The 19464-nt window shown below is 46.2% G+C and overlaps 19 non-coding genes across 19 annotated transcripts; all 19 read right to left on the bottom strand.

Moving 5' to 3' along the window:
- Window positions 1–559: 559 nt before the first annotated feature.
- On the bottom strand, window positions 560–701 carry LOC149277846 (U4 spliceosomal RNA). The gene has a single exon (XR_016278856.1). It is a non-coding gene; the product is annotated as a U4 spliceosomal RNA (small nuclear RNA).
- An 890-nt stretch (window positions 702–1591) lies between these two features.
- LOC149277845 (U4 spliceosomal RNA) lies at window positions 1592–1733 on the bottom strand. The gene has a single exon (XR_016278855.1). It is a non-coding gene; the product is annotated as a U4 spliceosomal RNA (small nuclear RNA).
- Window positions 1734–2621: 888 nt separating this feature from the next.
- Window positions 2622–2763, bottom strand: LOC149277844 (U4 spliceosomal RNA). Its single transcript, XR_016278854.1, has one exon. It is a non-coding gene; the product is annotated as a U4 spliceosomal RNA (small nuclear RNA).
- Window positions 2764–3653: 890 nt separating this feature from the next.
- On the bottom strand, window positions 3654–3795 carry LOC149277843 (U4 spliceosomal RNA). The gene has a single exon (XR_016278995.1). It is a non-coding gene; the product is annotated as a U4 spliceosomal RNA (small nuclear RNA).
- Window positions 3796–4685: 890 nt separating this feature from the next.
- Window positions 4686–4827, bottom strand: LOC149277842 (U4 spliceosomal RNA). Its single transcript, XR_016278853.1, has one exon. It is a non-coding gene; the product is annotated as a U4 spliceosomal RNA (small nuclear RNA).
- Window positions 4828–5717: 890 nt separating this feature from the next.
- On the bottom strand, window positions 5718–5859 carry LOC149277841 (U4 spliceosomal RNA). Its single transcript, XR_016278852.1, has one exon. It is a non-coding gene; the product is annotated as a U4 spliceosomal RNA (small nuclear RNA).
- Window positions 5860–6749: 890 nt separating this feature from the next.
- On the bottom strand, window positions 6750–6891 carry LOC149277840 (U4 spliceosomal RNA). Its single transcript, XR_016278850.1, has one exon. It is a non-coding gene; the product is annotated as a U4 spliceosomal RNA (small nuclear RNA).
- An 886-nt stretch (window positions 6892–7777) lies between these two features.
- Window positions 7778–7919, bottom strand: LOC149277839 (U4 spliceosomal RNA). Its single transcript, XR_016278848.1, has one exon. It is a non-coding gene; the product is annotated as a U4 spliceosomal RNA (small nuclear RNA).
- An 888-nt stretch (window positions 7920–8807) lies between these two features.
- On the bottom strand, window positions 8808–8949 carry LOC149277838 (U4 spliceosomal RNA). The gene has a single exon (XR_016278847.1). It is a non-coding gene; the product is annotated as a U4 spliceosomal RNA (small nuclear RNA).
- Window positions 8950–9839: 890 nt separating this feature from the next.
- LOC149277837 (U4 spliceosomal RNA) lies at window positions 9840–9981 on the bottom strand. The gene has a single exon (XR_016278846.1). It is a non-coding gene; the product is annotated as a U4 spliceosomal RNA (small nuclear RNA).
- Window positions 9982–10871: 890 nt separating this feature from the next.
- On the bottom strand, window positions 10872–11013 carry LOC149277836 (U4 spliceosomal RNA). Its single transcript, XR_016278845.1, has one exon. It is a non-coding gene; the product is annotated as a U4 spliceosomal RNA (small nuclear RNA).
- An 890-nt stretch (window positions 11014–11903) lies between these two features.
- LOC149277835 (U4 spliceosomal RNA) lies at window positions 11904–12045 on the bottom strand. Its single transcript, XR_016278844.1, has one exon. It is a non-coding gene; the product is annotated as a U4 spliceosomal RNA (small nuclear RNA).
- Window positions 12046–12935: 890 nt separating this feature from the next.
- Window positions 12936–13077, bottom strand: LOC149277834 (U4 spliceosomal RNA). Its single transcript, XR_016278843.1, has one exon. It is a non-coding gene; the product is annotated as a U4 spliceosomal RNA (small nuclear RNA).
- An 890-nt stretch (window positions 13078–13967) lies between these two features.
- LOC149277833 (U4 spliceosomal RNA) lies at window positions 13968–14109 on the bottom strand. The gene has a single exon (XR_016278842.1). It is a non-coding gene; the product is annotated as a U4 spliceosomal RNA (small nuclear RNA).
- Window positions 14110–14999: 890 nt separating this feature from the next.
- Window positions 15000–15141, bottom strand: LOC149277832 (U4 spliceosomal RNA). The gene has a single exon (XR_016278841.1). It is a non-coding gene; the product is annotated as a U4 spliceosomal RNA (small nuclear RNA).
- Window positions 15142–16031: 890 nt separating this feature from the next.
- On the bottom strand, window positions 16032–16173 carry LOC149277831 (U4 spliceosomal RNA). Its single transcript, XR_016278839.1, has one exon. It is a non-coding gene; the product is annotated as a U4 spliceosomal RNA (small nuclear RNA).
- An 888-nt stretch (window positions 16174–17061) lies between these two features.
- On the bottom strand, window positions 17062–17203 carry LOC149277830 (U4 spliceosomal RNA). Its single transcript, XR_016278838.1, has one exon. It is a non-coding gene; the product is annotated as a U4 spliceosomal RNA (small nuclear RNA).
- Window positions 17204–18093: 890 nt separating this feature from the next.
- LOC149277829 (U4 spliceosomal RNA) lies at window positions 18094–18235 on the bottom strand. The gene has a single exon (XR_016278836.1). It is a non-coding gene; the product is annotated as a U4 spliceosomal RNA (small nuclear RNA).
- Window positions 18236–19125: 890 nt separating this feature from the next.
- On the bottom strand, window positions 19126–19267 carry LOC149277828 (U4 spliceosomal RNA). Its single transcript, XR_016278979.1, has one exon. It is a non-coding gene; the product is annotated as a U4 spliceosomal RNA (small nuclear RNA).
- Between the last annotated feature and the right edge of the window lie 197 nt (window positions 19268–19464).

The raw sequence follows: 19464 nt of genomic DNA, 5'->3' as shown, positions 1-19464 counted from the left end.
GGTCCTTTGTGACGACGACGACTCGCACACTCGGCTCGGGATACAACATGGAGATATGACAGATGGATATGAGGTAGGTCAACACGACGGGCTGCAACGCGAAGGTCCACAGCAGGGCACGTCATCCAATGGCTTTTTACAAGGGGAAGATAGATTCTGGTGGATGACGTGCTGCTGCATACATGGGAGCTTCTTCCTGTACTTTCTTTAAACCAAAAAAGGGAAAGCTTCAGTGAAAAGTCATTAAGGCCTTTCAGTCACCATTTCCCTTCAAGGGGTGGGACGTGTTCTTCCAGGGTTGGCAGCAAGACGATTCTCCAAAGAATGAGCACTACTTCCTGCTCTTTTGCTCTTACGAGGATATTGCTTGCTTGTAGGAGAGCTCTGGTATGAAAAAAACCCGTGCAGAACTTTCCGAACCCGCCACAAAAACACAAGCCAGGTGAAGAAAGTAACGCGTGGTAGATGTGCAGAGTTCTTTGCCACTCTTTCATGGCCAACAGCAGCCAAGCTTTCAAAGACTTAAGGTGATTCATCTGTTTTTAACCAGGCATGCCAGTCTCACAAGAGACTATCAAAAATTGCCATTGCTGACTATTTTTCAAGTCATCATGGCGGGGTATTGGGAATAGTTTTCAATTAGCAATAATCACGCCTCGGTTAACACCTCATGGGCTATGATACTGCCACTGCGCAAAGCTAACCTTCTGGCTGCTTTGGTAGATAATGCATGCCCAATGAGCGCTCATTAAGGTTTTGGCTAGGCATAGGTGGACATTGAGCCAGAGCAGAGCATTGTGGGAACTGTTATGCTAATTAAACTGGCATTTGACAAAGGTGTCTCTAGAAAAGGCCCAGAAGGAAACATTTTCCCAGAGAAAAGCCCCAGATCTTTAAGGCAAAATGCAAACGAGGTCTCACCTCTACTTTCTGGGACAAAATGCACACTTTCACCTCATGGTGCTGAAAGGCACTCCCAACTGTCAAGGATCATAAAAAAATCCACACCTCTCTGATGAAATTGGCATAGCTGGTCCTTTGTGACGACGACGACTCGCACACTCGGCTCGGGATACAACATGGAGATATGACAGATGGATATGAGGTAGGTCAACACGACGGGCTGCAACGCGAAGGTCCACAGCAGGGCACGTCATCCAATGGCTTTTTACAAGGGGAAGATAGATTCTGGTGGATGACGTGCTGCTGCATACATGGGAGCTTCTTCCTGTACTTTCTTTAAACCAAAAAAGGGAAAGCTTCAGTGAAAAGTCATTAAGGCCTTTCAGTCACCATTTCCCTTCAAGGGGTGGGACGTGTTCTTCCAGGGTTGGCAGCAAGACGATTCTCCAAAGAATGAGCACTACTTCCTGCTCTTTTGCTCTTACGAGGATATTGCTTGCTTGTAGGAGAGCTCTGGTATGAAAAAAACCCGTGCAGAACTTTCCGAACCCGCCACAAAAACACAAGCCAGGTGAAGAAAGTAACGCGTGGTAGATGTGCAGAGTTCTTTGCCACTCTTTCATGGCCCACAGCAGCCAAGCTTTCAAAGACTTAAGGTGATTCATCTGTTTTTAACCAGGCATGCCAGTCTCACAAGAGACTATCAAAAATTGCCATTGCTGACTATTTTTCAAGTCATCATGGCGGGGTATTGGGAATAGTTTTCAATTAGCAATAATCACGCCTCGGTTAACACCTCATGGGCTATGATACTGCCACTGCGCAAAGCTAACCTTCTGGCTGCTTTGGTAGATAATGCATGCCCAATGAGCGCTCATTAAGGTTTTGGCTAGGCATAGGTGGACATTGAGCCAGAGCAGAGCATTGTGGGAACTGTTATGCTAATTAAACTGGCATTTGACAAAGGTGTCTCTAGAAAAGGCCCAGAAGGAAACATTTTCCCAGAGAAAAGCCCCAGATCTTTAAGGCAAAATGCAAACGAGGTCTCACCTCTACTTTCTGGGACAAAATGCACACTTTCACCTCATGGTGCTGAAAGGCACTCCCAACTGTCAAGGATCATAAAAAAATCCATACCTCTCTGATGAAATTGGCATAGCTGGTCCTTTGTGACGACGACGACTCGCACACTCGGCTCGGGATACAACATGGAGATATGACAGATGGATATGAGGTAGGTCAACACGACGGGCTGCAACGCGAAGGTCCACAGCAGGGCACGTCATCCAATGGCTTCTTACAAGGGGAAGATAGATTCTGGTGGATGACGTGCTGCTGCATACATGGGAGCTTCTTCCTGTACTTTCTTTAAACCAAAAAAGGGAAAGCTTCAGTGAAGTCATTAAGGCCTTTCAGTCACCATTTCCCTTCAAGGGGTGGGACGTGTTCTTCCAGGGTTGGCAGCAAGACGATTCTCCAAAGAATGAGCACTACTTCCTGCTCTTTTGCTCTTACGAGGATATTGCTTGCTTGTAGGAGAGCTCTGGTATGAAAAAAACCCGTGCAGAACTTTCCGAACCCGCCACAAAAACACAAGCCAGGTGAAGAAAGTAACGCGTGGTAGATGTGCAGAGTTCTTTGCCACTCTTTCATGGCCCACAGCAGCCAAGCTTTCAAAGACTTAAGGTGATTCATCTGTTTTTAACCAGGCATGCCAGTCTCACAAGAGACTATCAAAAATTGCCATTGCTGACTATTTTTCAAGTCATCATGGCGGGGTATTGGGAATAGTTTTCAATTAGCAATAATCACGCCTCGGTTAACACCTCATGGGCTATGATACTGCCACTGCGCAAAGCTAACCTTCTGGCTGCTTTGGTAGATAATGCATGCCCAATGAGCGCTCATTAAGGTTTTGGCTAGGCATAGGTGGACATTGAGCCAGAGCAGAGCATTGTGGGAACTGTTATGCTAATTAAACTGGCATTTGACAAAGGTGTCTCTAGAAAAGGCCCAGAAGGAAACATTTTCCCAGAGAAAAGCCCCAGATCTTTAAGGCAAAATGCAAACGAGGTCTCACCTCTACTTTCTGGGACAAAATGCACACTTTCACCTCATGGTGCTGAAAGGCACTCCCAACTGTCAAGGATCATAAAAAAATCCACACCTCTCTGATGAAATTGGCATAGCTGGTCCTTTGTGACGACGACGACTCGCACACTCGGCTCGGGATACAACATGGAGATATGACAGATGGATATGAGGTAGGTCAACACGACGGGCTGCAACGCGAAGGTCCACAGCAGGGCACGTCATCCAATGGCTTCTTACAAGGGGAAGATAGATTCTGGTGGATGACGTGCTGCTGCATACATGGGAGCTTCTTCCTGTACTTTCTTTAAACCAAAAAAGGGAAAGCTTCAGTGAAAAGTCATTAAGGCCTTTCAGTCACCATTTCCCTTCAAGGGGTGGGACGTGTTCTTCCAGGGTTGGCAGCAAGACGATTCTCCAAAGAATGAGCACTACTTCCTGCTCTTTTGCTCTTACGAGGATATTGCTTGCTTGTAGGAGAGCTCTGGTATGAAAAAAACCCGTGCAGAACTTTCCGAACCCGTCACAAAAACACAAGCCAGGTGAAGAAAGTAACGCGTGGTAGATGTGCAGAGTTCTTTGCCACTCTTTCATGGCCCACAGCAGCCAAGCTTTCAAAGACTTAAGGTGATTCATCTGTTTTTAACCAGGCATGCCAGTCTCACAAGAGACTATCAAAAATTGCCATTGCTGACTATTTTTCAAGTCATCATGGCGGGGTATTGGGAATAGTTTTCAACTAGCAATAATCGCGCCTCTGTTAACACCTCATGGGCTATGATACTGCCACTGCGCAAAGCTAACCTTCTGGCTGCTTTGGTAGATAATGCATGCCCAATGAGCGCTCATTAAGGTTTTGGCTAGGCATAGGTGGACATTGAGCCAGAGCAGAGCATTGTGGGAACTGTTATGCTAATTAAACTGGCATTTGACAAAGGTGTCTCTAGAAAAGGCCCAGAAGGAAACATTTTCCCAGAGAAAAGCCCCAGATCTTTAAGGCAAAATGCAAACGAGGTCTCACCTCTACTTTCTGGGACAAAATGCACACTTTCACCTCATGGTGCTGAAAGGCACTCCCAACTGTCAAGGATCATAAAAAAATCCACACCTCTCTGATGAAATTGGCATAGCTGGTCCTTTGTGATGACGACGACTCGCACACTCGGCTCGGGATACAACATGGAGATATGACAGATGGATATGAGGTAGGTCAACACGACGGGCTGCAACGCGAAGGTCCACAGCAGGGCACGTCATCCAATGGCTTTTTACAAGGGGAAGATAGATTCTGGTGGATGACGTGCTGCTGCATACATGGGAGCTTCTTCCTGTACTTTCTTTAAACCAAAAAAGGGAAAGCTTCAGTGAAAAGTCATTAAGGCCTTTCAGTCACCATTTCCCTTCAAGGGGTGGGACGTGTTCTTCCAGGGTTGGCAGCAAGACGATTCTCCAAAGAATGAGCACTACTTCCTGCTCTTTTGCTCTTACGAGGATATTGCTTGCTTGTAGGAGAGCTCTGGTATGAAAAAAACCCGTGCAGAACTTTCCGAACCCGCCACAAAAACACAAGCCAGGTGAAGAAAGTAACGCGTGGTAGATGTGCAGAGTTCTTTGCCACTCTTACATGGCCCACAGCAGCCAAGCTTTCAAAGACTTAAGGTGATTCATCTGTTTTTAACCAGGCATGCCAGTCTCACAAGAGACTATCAAAAATTGCCATTGCTGACTATTTTTCAAGTCATCATGGCGGGGTATTGGGAATAGTTTTCAATTAGCAATAATCACGCCTCGGTTAACACCTCATGGGCTATGATACTGCCACTGCGCAAAGCTAACCTTCTGGCTGCTTTGGTAGATAATGCATGCCCAATGAGCGCTCATTAAGGTTTTGGCTAGGCATAGGTGGACATTGAGCCAGAGCAGAGCATTGTGGGAACTGTTATGCTAATTAAACTGGCATTTGACAAAGGTGTCTCTAGAAAAGGCCCAGAAGGAAACATTTTCCCAGAGAAAAGCCCCAGATCTTTAAGGCAAAATGCAAACGAGGTCTCACCTCTACTTTCTGGGACAAAATGCACACTTTCACCTCATGGTGCTGAAAGGCACTCCCAACTGTCAAGGATCATAAAAAAATCCACACCTCTCTGATGAAATTGGCATAGCTGGTCCTTTGTGACGACGACGACTCGCACACTCGGCTCGGGATACAACATGGAGATATGACAGATGGATATGAGGTAGGTCAACACGACGGGCTGCAACGCGAAGGTCCACAGCAGGGCACGTCATCCAATGGCTTTTTACAAGGGGAAGATAGATTCTGGTGGATGACGTGCTGCTGCATACATGGGAGCTTCTTCCTGTACTTTCTTTAAACCAAAAAAGGGAAAGCTTCAGTGAAAAGTCATTAAGGCCTTTCAGTCACCATTTCCCTTCAAGGGGTGGGACGTGTTCTTCCAGGGTTGGCAGCAAGACGATTCTCCAAAGAATGAGCACTACTTCCTGCTCTTTTGCTCTTACGAGGATATTGCTTGCTTGTAGGAGAGCTCTGGTATGAAAAAAACCCGTGCAGAACTTTCCGAACCCGCCACAAAAACACAAGCCAGGTGAAGAAAGTAACGCGTGGTAGATGTGCAGAGTTCTTTGCCACTCTTTCATGGCCAACAGCAGCCAAGCTTTCAAAGACTTAAGGTGATTCATCTGTTTTTAACCAGGCATGCCAGTCTCACAAGAGACTATCAAAAATTGCCATTGCTGACTATTTTTCAAGTCATCATGGCGGGGTATTGGGAATAGTTTTCAATTAGCAATAATCACGCCTCGGTTAACACCTCATGGGCTATGATACTGCCACTGCGCAAAGCTAACCTTCTGGCTGCTTTGGTAGATAATGCATGCCCAATGAGCGCTCATTAAGGTTTTGGCTAGGCATAGGTGGACATTGAGCCAGAGCAGAGCATTGTGGGAACTGTTATGCTAATTAAACTGGCATTTGACAAAGGTGTCTCTAGAAAAGGCCCAGAAGGAAACATTTTCCCAGAGAAAAGCCCCAGATCTTTAAGGCAAAATGCAAACGAGGTCTCACCTCTACTTTCTGGGACAAAATGCACACTTTCACCTCATGGTGCTGAAAGGCACTCCCAACTGTCAAGGATCATAAAAAAATCCACACCTCTCTGATGAAATTGGCATAGCTGGTCCTTTGTGACGACGACGACTCGCACACTCGGCTCGGGATACAACATGGAGATATGACAGATGGATATGAGGTAGGTCAACACGACGGGCTGCAACGCGAAGGTCCACAGCAGGGCACGTCATCCAATGGCTTCTTACAAGGGGAAGATAGATTCTGGTGGATGACGTGCTGCTGCATACATGGGAGCTTCTTCCTGTACTTTCTTTAAACCAAAAAAGGGAAAGCTTCAGTGAAAAGTCATTAAGGCCTTTCAGTCACCATTTCCCTTCAAGGGGTGGGACGTGTTCTTCCAGGGTTGGCAGCAAGACGATTCTCCAAAGAATGAGCACTACTTCCTGCTCTTTTGCTCTTACGAGGATATTGCTTGCTTGTAGGAGAGCTCTGGTATGAAAAAAACCCGTGCAGAACTTTCCGAACCCGTCACAAAAACACAAGCCAGGTGAAGAAAGTAACGCGTGGTAGATGTGCAGAGTTCTTTGCCACTCTTTCATGGCCCACAGCAGCCAAGCTTTCAAAGACTTAAGGTGATTCATCTGTTTTTAACCAGGCATGCCAGTCTCACAAGAGACTATCAAAAATTGCCATTGCTGACTATTTTTCAAGTCATCATGGCGGGGTATTGGGAATAGTTTTCAATTAGCAATAATCACGCCTCGGTTAACACCTCATGGGCTATGATACTGCCACTGCGCAAAGCTAACCTTCTGGCTGCTTTGGTAGATAATGCATGCCCAATGAGCGCTCATTAAGGTTTTGGCTAGGCATAGGTGGACATTGAGCCAGAGCAGAGCATTGTGGGAACTGTTATGCTAATTAAACTGGCATTTGACAAAGGTGTCTCTAGAAAAGGCCCAGAAGGAAACATTTTCCCAGAGAAAAGCCCCAGATCTTTAAGGCAAAATGCAAACGAGGTCTCACCTCTACTTTCTGGGACAAAATGCACACTTTCACCTCATGGTGCTGAAAGGCACTCCCAACTGTCAAGGATCATAAAAAAATCCACACCTCTCTGATGAAATTGGCATAGCTGGTCCTTTGTGACGACGACGACTCGCACACTCGGCTCGGGATACAACATGGAGATATGACAGATGGATATGAGGTAGGTCAACACGACGGGCTGCAACGCGAAGGTCCACAGCAGGGCACGTCATCCAATGGCTTCTTACAAGGGGAAGATAGATTCTGGTGGATGACGTGCTGCTGCATACATGGGAGCTTCTTCCTGTACTTTCTTTAAACCAAAAAAGGGAAAGCTTCAGTTAAAAGTCATTAAGGCCTTTTAGTCACCATTTCCCTTCAAGGGGTGGGACGTGTTCTTCCAGGGTTGGCAGCAAGACGATTCTCCAAAGAATGAGCACTACTTCCTGCTCTTTTGCTCTTACGAGGATATTGCTTGCTTGTAGGAGAGCTCTGGTATGAAAAAAACCCGTGCAGAACTTTCCGAACCCGTCACAAAAACACAAGCCAGGTGAAGAAAGTAACGCGTGGTAGATGTGCAGAGTTCTTTGCCACTCTTTCATGGCCCACAGCAGCCAAGCTTTCAAAGACTTAAGGTGATTCATCTGTTTTTAGGCATGCCAGTCTCACAAGAGACTATCAAAAATTGCCATTGCTGACTATTTTTCAAGTCATCATGGCGGGGTATTGGGAATAGTTTTCAATTAGCAATAATCACGCCTCGGTTAACACCTCATGGGCTATGATACTGCCACTGCGCAAAGCTAACCTTCTGGCTGCTTTGGTAGATAATGCATGCCCAATGAGCGCTCATTAAGGTTTTGGCTAGGCATAGGTGGACATTGAGCCAGAGCAGAGCATTGTGGGAACTGTTATGCTAATTAAACTGGCATTTGACAAAGGTGTCTCTAGAAAAGGCCCAGAAGGAAACATTTTCCCAGAGAAAAGCCCCAGATCTTTAAGGCAAAATGCAAACGAGGTCTCACCTCTACTTTCTGGGACAAAATGCACACTTTCACCTCATGGTGCTGAAAGGCACTCCCAACTGTCAAGGATCATAAAAAAATCCATACCTCTCTGATGAAATTGGCATAGCTGGTCCTTTGTGACGACGACGACTCGCACACTCGGCTCGGGATACAACATGGAGATATGACAGATGGATATGAGGTAGGTCAACACGACGGGCTGCAACGCGAAGGTCCACAGCAGGGCACGTCATCCAATGGCTTCTTACAAGGGGAAGATAGATTCTGGTGGATGACGTGCTGCTGCATACATGGGAGCTTCTTCCTGTACTTTCTTTAAACCAAAAAAGGGAAAGCTTCAGTGAAGTCATTAAGGCCTTTCAGTCACCATTTCCCTTCAAGGGGTGGGACGTGTTCTTCCAGGGTTGGCAGCAAGACGATTCTCCAAAGAATGAGCACTACTTCCTGCTCTTTTGCTCTTACGAGGATATTGCTTGCTTGTAGGAGAGCTCTGGTATGAAAAAAACCCGTGCAGAACTTTCCGAACCCGTCACAAAAACACAAGCCAGGTGAAGAAAGTAACGCGTGGTAGATGTGCAGAGTTCTTTGCCACTCTTTCATGGCCCACAGCAGCCAAGCTTTCAAAGACTTAAGGTGATTCATCTGTTTTTAACCAGGCATGCCAGTCTCACAAGAGACTATCAAAAATTGCCATTGCTGACTATTTTTCAAGTCATCATGGCGGGGTATTGGGAATAGTTTTCAATTAGCAATAATCACGCCTCGGTTAACACCTCATGGGCTATGATACTGCCACTGCGCAAAGCTAACCTTCTGGCTGCTTTGGTAGATAATGCATGCCCAATGAGCGCTCATTAAGGTTTTGGCTAGGCATAGGTGGACATTGAGCCAGAGCAGAGCATTGTGGGAACTGTTATGCTAATTAAACTGGCATTTGACAAAGGTGTCTCTAGAAAAGGCCCAGAAGGAAACATTTTCCCAGAGAAAAGCCCCAGATCTTTAAGGCAAAATGCAAACGAGGTCTCACCTCTACTTTCTGGGACAAAATGCACACTTTCACCTCATGGTGCTGAAAGGCACTCCCAACTGTCAAGGATCATAAAAAAATCCACACCTCTCTGATGAAATTGGCATAGCTGGTCCTTTGTGACGACGACGACTCGCACACTCGGCTCGGGATACAACATGGAGATATGACAGATGGATATGAGGTAGGTCAACACGACGGGCTGCAACGCGAAGGTCCACAGCAGGGCACGTCATCCAATGGCTTCTTACAAGGGGAAGATAGATTCTGGTGGATGACGTGCTGCTGCATACATGGGAGCTTCTTCCTGTACTTTCTTTAAACCAAAAAAGGGAAAGCTTCAGTGAAAAGTCATTAAGGCCTTTCAGTCACCATTTCCCTTCAAGGGGTGGGACGTGTTCTTCCAGGGTTGGCAGCAAGACGATTCTCCAAAGAATGAGCACTACTTCCTGCTCTTTTGCTCTTACGAGGATATTGCTTGCTTGTAGGAGAGCTCTGGTATGAAAAAAACCCGTGCAGAACTTTCCGAACCCGTCACAAAAACACAAGCCAGGTGAAGAAAGTAACGCGTGGTAGATGTGCAGAGTTCTTTGCCACTCTTTCATGGCCCACAGCAGCCAAGCTTTCAAAGACTTAAGGAGATTCATCTGTTTTTAACCAGGCATGCCAGTCTCACAAGAGACTATCAAAAATTGCCATTGCTGACTATTTTTCAAGTCATCATGGCGGGGTATTGGGAATAGTTTTCAATTAGCAATAATCACGCCTCGGTTAACACCTCATGGGCTATGATACTGCCACTGCGCAAAGCTAACCTTCCGGCTGCTTTGGTAGATAATGCATGCCCAATGAGCGCTCATTAAGGTTTTGGCTAGGCATAGGTGGACATTGAGCCAGAGCAGAGCATTGTGGGAACTGTTATGCTAATTAAACTGGCATTTGACAAAGGTGTCTCTAGAAAAGGCCCAGAAGGAAACATTTTCCCAGAGAAAAGCCCCAGATCTTTAAGGCAAAATGCAAACGAGGTCTCACCTCTACTTTCTGGGACAAAATGCACACTTTCACCTCATGGTGCTGAAAGGCACTCCCAACTGTCAAGGATCATAAAAAAATCCACACCTCTCTGATGAAATTGGCATAGCTGGTCCTTTGTGACGACGACGACTCGCACACTCGGCTCGGGATACAACATGGAGATATGACAGATGGATATGAGGTAGGTCAACACGACGGGCTGCAACGCGAAGGTCCACAGCAGGGCACGTCATCCAATGGCTTTTTACAAGGGGAAGATAGATTCTGGTGGATGACGTGCTGCTGCATACATGGGAGCTTCTTCCTGTACTTTCTTTAAACCAAAAAAGGGAAAGCTTCAGTGAAAAGTCATTAAGGCCTTTCAGTCACCATTTCCCTTCAAGGGGTGGGACGTGTTCTTCCAGGGTTGGCAGCAAGACGATTCTCCAAAGAATGAGCACTACTTCCTGCTCTTTTGCTCTTACGAGGATATTGCTTGCTTGTAGGAGAGCTCTGGTATGAAAAAAACCCGTGCAGAACTTTCCGAACCCGCCACAAAAACACAAGCCAGGTGAAGAAAGTAACGCGTGGTAGATGTGCAGAGTTCTTTGCCACTCTTTCATGGCCCACAGCAGCCAAGCTTTCAAAGACTTAAGGAGATTCATCTGTTTTTAACCAGGCATGCCAGTCTCACAAGAGACTATCAAAAATTGCCATTGCTGACTATTTTTCAAGTCATCATGGCGGGGTATTGGGAATAGTTTTCAATTAGCAATAATCACGCCTCGGTTAACACCTCATGGGCTATGATACTGCCACTGCGCAAAGCTAACCTTCTGGCTGCTTTGGTAGATAATGCATGCCCAATGAGCGCTCATTAAGGTTTTGGCTAGGCATAGGTGGACATTGAGCCAGAGCAGAGCATTGTGGGAACTGTTATGCTAATTAAACTGGCATTTGACAAAGGTGTCTCTAGAAAAGGCCCAGAAGGAAACATTTTCCCAGAGAAAAGCCCCAGATCTTTAAGGCAAAATGCAAACGAGGTCTCACCTCTACTTTCTGGGACAAAATGCACACTTTCACCTCATGGTGCTGAAAGGCACTCCCAACTGTCAAGGATCATAAAAAAATCCACACCTCTCTGATGAAATTGGCATAGCTGGTCCTTTGTGACGACGACGACTCGCACACTCGGCTCGGGATACAACATGGAGATATGACAGATGGATATGAGGTAGGTCAACACGACGGGCTGCAACGCGAAGGTCCACAGCAGGGCACGTCATCCAATGGCTTCTTACAAGGGGAAGATAGATTCTGGTGGATGACGTGCTGCTGCATACATGGGAGCTTCTTCCTGTACTTTCTTTAAACCAAAAAAGGGAAAGCTTCAGTGAAAAGTCATTAAGGCCTTTCAGTCACCATTTCCCTTCAAGGGGTGGGACGTGTTCTTCCAGGGTTGGCAGCAAGACGATTCTCCAAAGAATGAGCACTACTTCCTGCTCTTTTGCTCTTACGAGGATATTGCTTGCTTGTAGGAGAGCTCTGGTATGAAAAAAACCCGTGCAGAACTTTCCGAACCCGTCACAAAAACACAAGCCAGGTGAAGAAAGTAACGCGTGGTAGATGTGCAGAGTTCTTTGCCACTCTTTCATGGCCCACAGCAGCCAAGCTTTCAAAGACTTAAGGAGATTCATCTGTTTTTAACCAGGCATGCCAGTCTCACAAGAGACTATCAAAAATTGCCATTGCTGACTATTTTTCAAGTCATCATGGCGGGGTATTGGGAATAGTTTTCAATTAGCAATAATCACGCCTCGGTTAACACCTCATGGGCTATGATACTGCCACTGCGCAAAGCTAACCTTCTGGCTGCTTTGGTAGATAATGCATGCCCAATGAGCGCTCATTAAGGTTTTGGCTAGGCATAGGTGGACATTGAGCCAGAGCAGAGCATTGTGGGAACTGTTATGCTAATTAAACTGGCATTTGACAAAGGTGTCTCTAGAAAAGGCCCAGAAGGAAACATTTTCCCAGAGAAAAGCCCCAGATCTTTAAGGCAAAATGCAAACGAGGTCTCACCTCTACTTTCTGGGACAAAATGCACACTTTCACCTCATGGTGCTGAAAGGCACTCCCAACTGTCAAGGATCATAAAAAAATCCACACCTCTCTGATGAAATTGGCATAGCTGGTCCTTTGTGACGACGACGACTCGCACACTCGGCTCGGGATACAACATGGAGATATGACAGATGGATATGAGGTAGGTCAACACGACGGGCTGCAACGCGAAGGTCCACAGCAGGGCACGTCATCCAATGGCTTTTTACAAGGGGAAGATAGATTCTGGTGGATGACGTGCTGCTGCATACATGGGAGCTTCTTCCTGTACTTTCTTTAAACCAAAAAAGGGAAAGCTTCAGTGAAAAGTCATTAAGGCCTTTCAGTCACCATTTCCCTTCAAGGGGTGGGACGTGTTCTTCCAGGGTTGGCAGCAAGACGATTCTCCAAAGAATGAGCACTACTTCCTGCTCTTTTGCTCTTACGAGGATATTGCTTGCTTGTAGGAGAGCTCTGGTATGAAAAAAACCCGTGCAGAACTTTCCGAACCCGCCACAAAAACACAAGCCAGGTGAAGAAAGTAACGCGTGGTAGATGTGCAGAGTTCTTTGCCACTCTTTCATGGCCCACAGCAGCCAAGCTTTCAAAGACTTAAGGAGATTCATCTGTTTTTAACCAGGCATGCCAGTCTCACAAGAGACTATCAAAAATTGCCATTGCTGACTATTTTTCAAGTCATCATGGCGGGGTATTGGGAATAGTTTTCAATTAGCAATAATCACGCCTCGGTTAACACCTCATGGGCTATGATACTGCCACTGCGCAAAGCTAACCTTCCGGCTGCTTTGGTAGATAATGCATGCCCAATGAGCGCTCATTAAGGTTTTGGCTAGGCATAGGTGGACATTGAGCCAGAGCAGAGCATTGTGGGAACTGTTATGCTAATTAAACTGGCATTTGACAAAGGTGTCTCTAGAAAAGGCCCAGAAGGAAACATTTTCCCAGAGAAAAGCCCCAGATCTTTAAGGCAAAATGCAAACGAGGTCTCACCTCTACTTTCTGGGACAAAATGCACACTTTCACCTCATGGTGCTGAAAGGCACTCCCAACTGTCAAGGATCATAAAAAAATCCACACCTCTCTGATGAAATTGGCATAGCTGGTCCTTTGTGACGACGACGACTCGCACACTCGGCTCGGGATACAACATGGAGATATGACAGATGGATATGAGGTAGGTCAACACGACGGGCTGCAACGCGAAGGTCCACAGCAGGGCACGTCATCCAATGGCTTCTTACAAGGGGAAGATAGATTCTGGTGGATGACGTGCTGCTGCATACATGGGAGCTTCTTCCTGTACTTTCTTTAAACCAAAAAAGGGAAAGCTTCAGTGAAAAGTCATTAAGGCCTTTCAGTCACCATTTCCCTTCAAGGGGTGGGACGTGTTCTTCCAGGGTTGGCAGCAAGACGATTCTCCAAAGAATGAGCACTACTTCCTGCTCTTTTGCTCTTACGAGGATATTGCTTGCTTGTAGGAGAGCTCTGGTATGAAAAAAACCCGTGCAGAACTTTCCGAACCCGTCACAAAAACACAAGCCAGGTGAAGAAAGTAACGCGTGGTAGATGTGCAGAGTTCTTTGCCACTCTTTCATGGCCCACAGCAGCCAAGCTTTCAAAGACTTAAGGAGATTCATCTGTTTTTAACCAGGCATGCCAGTCTCACAAGAGACTATCAAAAATTGCCATTGCTGACTATTTTTCAAGTCATCATGGCGGGGTATTGGGAATAGTTTTCAATTAGCAATAATCACGCCTCGGTTAACACCTCATGGGCTATGATACTGCCACTGCGCAAAGCTAACCTTCTGGCTGCTTTGGTAGATAATGCATGCCCAATGAGCGCTCATTAAGGTTTTGGCTAGGCATAGGTGGACATTGAGCCAGAGCAGAGCATTGTGGGAACTGTTATGCTAATTAAACTGGCATTTGACAAAGGTGTCTCTAGAAAAGGCCCAGAAGGAAACATTTTCCCAGGGAAAAGCCCCAGATCTTTAAGGCAAAATGCAAACGAGGTCTCACCTCTACTTTCTGGGACAAAATGCACACTTTCACCTCATGGTGCTGAAAGGCACTCCCAACTGTCAAGGATCATAAAAAAATCCACACCTCTCTGATGAAATTGGCATAGCTGGTCCTTTGTGACGACGACGACTCGCACACTCGGCTCGGGATACAACATGGAGATATGACAGATGGATATGAGGTAGGTCAACACGACGGGCTGCAACGCGAAGGTCCACAGCAGGGCACGTCATCCAATGGCTTTTTACAAGGGGAAGATAGATTCTGGTGGATGACGTGCTGCTGCATACATGGGAGCTTCTTCCTGTACTTTCTTTAAACCAAAAAAGGGAAAGCTTCAGTGAAAAGTCATTAAGGCCTTTCAGTCACCATTTCCCTTCAAGGGGTGGGACGTGTTCTTCCAGGGTTGGCAGCAAGACGATTCTCCAAAGAATGAGCACTACTTCCTGCTCTTTTGCTCTTACGAGGATATTGCTTGCTTGTAGGAGAGCTCTGGTATGAAAAAAACCCGTGCAGAACTTTCCGAACCCGCCACAAAAACACAAGCCAGGTGAAGAAAGTAACGCGTGGTAGATGTGCAGAGTTCTTTGCCACTCTTTCATGGCCCACAGCAGCCAAGCTTTCAAAGACTTAAGGAGATTCATCTGTTTTTAACCAGGCATGCCAGTCTCACAAGAGACTATCAAAAATTGCCATTGCTGACTATTTTTCAAGTCATCATGGCGGGGTATTGGGAATAGTTTTCAATTAGCAATAATCACGCCTCGGTTAACACCTCATGGGCTATGATACTGCCACTGCGCAAAGCTAACCTTCCGGCTGCTTTGGTAGATAATGCATGCCCAATGAGCGCTCATTAAGGTTTTGGCTAGGCATAGGTGGACATTGAGCCAGAGCAGAGCATTGTGGGAACTGTTATGCTAATTAAACTGGCATTTGACAAAGGTGTCTCTAGAAAAGGCCCAGAAGGAAACATTTTCCCAGAGAAAAGCCCCAGATCTTTAAGGCAAAATGCAAACGAGGTCTCACCTCTACTTTCTGGGACAAAATGCACACTTTCACCTCATGGTGCTGAAAGGCACTCCCAACTGTCAAGGATCATAAAAAAATCCACACCTCTCTGATGAAATTGGCATAGCTGGTCCTTTGTGACGACGACGACTCGCACACTCGGCTCGGGATACAACATGGAGATATGACAGATGGATATGAGGTAGGTCAACACGACGGGCTGCAACGCGAAGGTCCACAGCAGGGCACGTCATCCAATGGCTTCTTACAAGGGGAAGATAGATTCTGGTGGATGACGTGCTGCTGCATACATGGGAGCTTCTTCCTGTACTTTCTTTAAACCAAAAAAGGGAAAGCTTCAGTGAAAAGTCATTAAGGCCTTTCAGTCACCATTTCCCTTCAAGGGGTGGGACGTGTTCTTCCAGGGTTGGCAGCAAGACGATTCTCCAAAGAATGAGCACTACTTCCTGCTCTTTTGCTCTTACGAGGATATTGCTTGCTTGTAGGAGAGCTCTGGTATGAAAAAAACCCGTGCAGAACTTTCCGAACCCGCCACAAAAACACAAGCCAGGTGAAGAAAGTAACGCGTGGTAGATGTGCAGAGTTCTTTGCCACTCTTTCATGGCCCACAGCAGCCAAGCTTTCAAAGACTTAAGGTGATTCATCTGTTTTTAACCAGGCATGCCAGTCTCACAAGAGACTATCAAAAATTGCCATTGCTGACTATTTTTCAAGTCATCATGGCGGGGTATTGGGAATAGTTTTCAATTAGCAATAATCACGCCTCGGTTAACACCTCATGGGCTATGATACTGCCACTGCGCAAAGCTAACCTTCTGGCTGCTTTGGTAGATAATGCATGCCCAATGAGCGCTCATTAAGGTTTTGGCTAGGCATAGGTGGACATTGAGCCAGAGCAGAGCATTGTGGGAACTGTTATGCTAATTAAACTGGCATTTGACAAAGGTGTCTCTAGAAAAGGCCCAGAAGGAAACATTTTCCCAGAGAAAAGCCCCAGATCTTTAAGGCAAAATGCAAACGAGGTCTCACCTCTACTTTCTGGGACAAAATGCACACTTTCACCTCATGGTGCTGAAAGGCACTCCCAACTGTCAAGGATCATAAAAAAATCCATACCTCTCTGATGAAATTGGCATAGCTGGTCCTTTGTGACGACGACGACTCGCACACTCGGCTCGGGATACAACATGGAGATATGACAGATGGATATGAGGTAGGTCAACACGACGGGCTGCAACGCGAAGGTCCACAGCAGGGCACGTCATCCAATGGCTTCTTACAAGGGGAAGATAGATTCTGGTGGATGACGTGCTGCTGCATACATGGGAGCTTCTTCCTGTACTTTCTTTAAACCAAAAAAGGGAAAGCTTCAGTGAAGTCATTAAGGCCTTTCAGTCACCATTTCCCTTCAAGGGGTGGGACGTGTTCTTCCAGGGTTGGCAGCAAGACGATTCTCCAAAGAATGAGCACTACTTCCTGCTCTTTTGCTCTTACGAGGATATTGCTTGCTTGTAGGAGAGCTCTGGTATGAAAAAAACCCGTGCAGAACTTTCCGAACCCGTCACAAAAACACAAGCCAGGTGAAGAAAGTAACGCGTGGTAGATGTGCAGAGTTCTTTGCCACTCTTTCATGGCCCACAGCAGCCAAGCTTTCAAAGACTTAAGGTGATTCATCTGTTTTTAACCAGGCATGCCAGTCTCACAAGAGACTATCAAAAATTGCCATTGCTGACTATTTTTCAAGTCATCATGGCGGGGTATTGGGAATAGTTTTCAATTAGCAATAATCACGCCTCGGTTAACACCTCATGGGCTATGATACTGCCACTGCGCAAAGCTAACCTTCTGGCTGCTTTGGTAGATAATGCATGCCCAATGAGCGCTCATTAAGGTTTTGGCTAGGCATAGGTGGACATTGAGCCAGAGCAGAGCATTGTGGGAACTGTTATGCTAATTAAACTGGCATTTGACAAAGGTGTCTCTAGAAAAGGCCCAGAAGGAAACATTTTCCCAGAGAAAAGCCCCAGATCTTTAAGGCAAAATGCAAACGAGGTCTCACCTCTACTTTCTGGGACAAAATGCACACTTTCACCTCATGGTGCTGAAAGGCACTCCCAACTGTCAAGGATCATAAAAAAATCCACACCTCTCTGATGAAATTGGCATAGCTGGTCCTTTGTGACGACGACGACTCGCACACTCGGCTCGGGATACAACATGGAGATATGACAGATGGATATGAGGTAGGTCAACACGACGGGCTGCAACGCGAAGGTCCACAGCAGGGCACGTCATCCAATGGCTTCTTACAAGGGGAAGATAGATTCTGGTGGATGACGTGCTGCTGCATACATGGGAGCTTCTTCCTGTACTTTCTTTAAACCAAAAAAGGGAAAGCTTCAGTGAAAAGTCATTAAGGCCTTTCAGTCACCATTTCCCTTCAAGGGGTGGGACGTGTTCTTCCAGGGTTGGCAGCAAGACGATTCTCCAAAGAATGAGCACTACTTCCTGCTCTTTTGCTCTTACGAGGATATTGCTTGCTTGTAGGAGAGCTCTGGTATGAAAAAAACCCGTGCAGAACTTTCCGAACCCGTCACAAAAACACAAGCCAGGTGAAGAAAGTAACGCGTGGTAGATGTGCAGAGTTCTTTGCCACTCTTTCATGGCCCACAGCAGCCAAGCTTTCAAAGACTTAAGGAGATTCATCTGTTTTTAACCAGGCATGCCAGTCTCACAAGAGACTATCAAAAATTGCCATTGCTGACTATTTTTCAAGTCATCATGGCGGGGTATTGGGAATAGTTTTCAATTAGCAATAATCACGCCTCGGTTAACACCTCATGGGCTATGATACTGCCACTGCGCAAAGCTAACCTTCCGGCTGCTTTGGTAGATAATGCATGCCCAATGAGCGCTCATTAAGGTTTTGGCTAGGCATAGGTGGACATTGAGCCAGAGCAGAGCATTGTGGGAACTGTTATGCTAATTAAACTGGCATTTGACAAAGGTGTCTCTAGAAAAGGCCCAGAAGGAAACATTTTCCCAGAGAAAAGCCCCAGATCTTTAAGGCAAAATGCAAACGAGGTCTCACCTCTACTTTCTGGGACAAAATGCACACTTTCACCTCATGGTGCTGAAAGGCACTCCCAACTGTCAAGGATCATAAAAAAATCCACACCTCTCTGATGAAATTGGCATAGCTGGTCCTTTGTGACGACGACGACTCGCACACTCGGCTCGGGATACAACATGGAGATATGACAGATGGATATGAGGTAGGTCAACACGACGGGCTGCAACGCGAAGGTCCACAGCAGGGCACGTCATCCAATGGCTTTTTACAAGGGGAAGATAGATTCTGGTGGATGACGTGCTGCTGCATACATGGGAGCTTCTTCCTGTACTTTCTTTAAACCAAAAAAGGGAAAGCTTCAGTGAAAAGTCATTAAGGCCTTTCAGTCACCATTTCCCTTCAAGGGGTGGGACGTGTTCTTCCAGGGTTGGCAGCAAGACGATTCTCCAAAGAATGAGCACTACTTCCTGCTCTTTTGCTCTTACGAGGATATTGCTTGCTTGTAGGAGAGCTCTGGTATGAAAAAAACCCGTGCAGAACTTTCCGAACCCGCCACAAAAACACAAGCCAGGTGAAGAAAGTAACGCGTGGTAGATGTGCAGAGTTCTTTGCCACTCTTTCATGGCCCACAGCAGCCAAGCTTTCAAAGACTTAAGGAGATTCATCTGTTTTTAACCAGGCATGCCAGTCTCACAAGAGACTATCAAAAATTGCCATTGCTGACTATTTTTCAAGTCATCATGGCGGGGTATTGGGAATAGTTTTCAATTAGCAATAATCACTCCTCGGTTAACACCTCATGGGCTATGATACTGCCACTGCGCAAAGCTAACCTTCCGGCTGCTTTGGTAGATAATGCATGCCCAATGAGCGCTCATTAAGGTTTTGGCTAGGCATAGGTGGACATTGAGCCAGAGCAGAGCATTGTGGGAACTGTTATGCTAATTAAACTGGCATTTGACAAAGGTGTCTCTAGAAAAGGCCCAGAAGGAAACATTTTCCCAGAGAAAAGCCCCAGATCTTTAAG

The sequence above is a fragment of the Sceloporus occidentalis genome, unplaced genomic scaffold (assembly GCF_023333645.1).
Source record: "Sceloporus occidentalis isolate IW3139 unplaced genomic scaffold, rSceOcc1.0.p SCAF_206, whole genome shotgun sequence".
Taxonomy (NCBI): domain Eukaryota; kingdom Metazoa; phylum Chordata; class Lepidosauria; order Squamata; family Phrynosomatidae; genus Sceloporus; species Sceloporus occidentalis.
The sequence above is the reverse complement of the archived record's forward strand: the minus strand, read 5'-3'. Positions and strand labels throughout refer to the sequence as shown.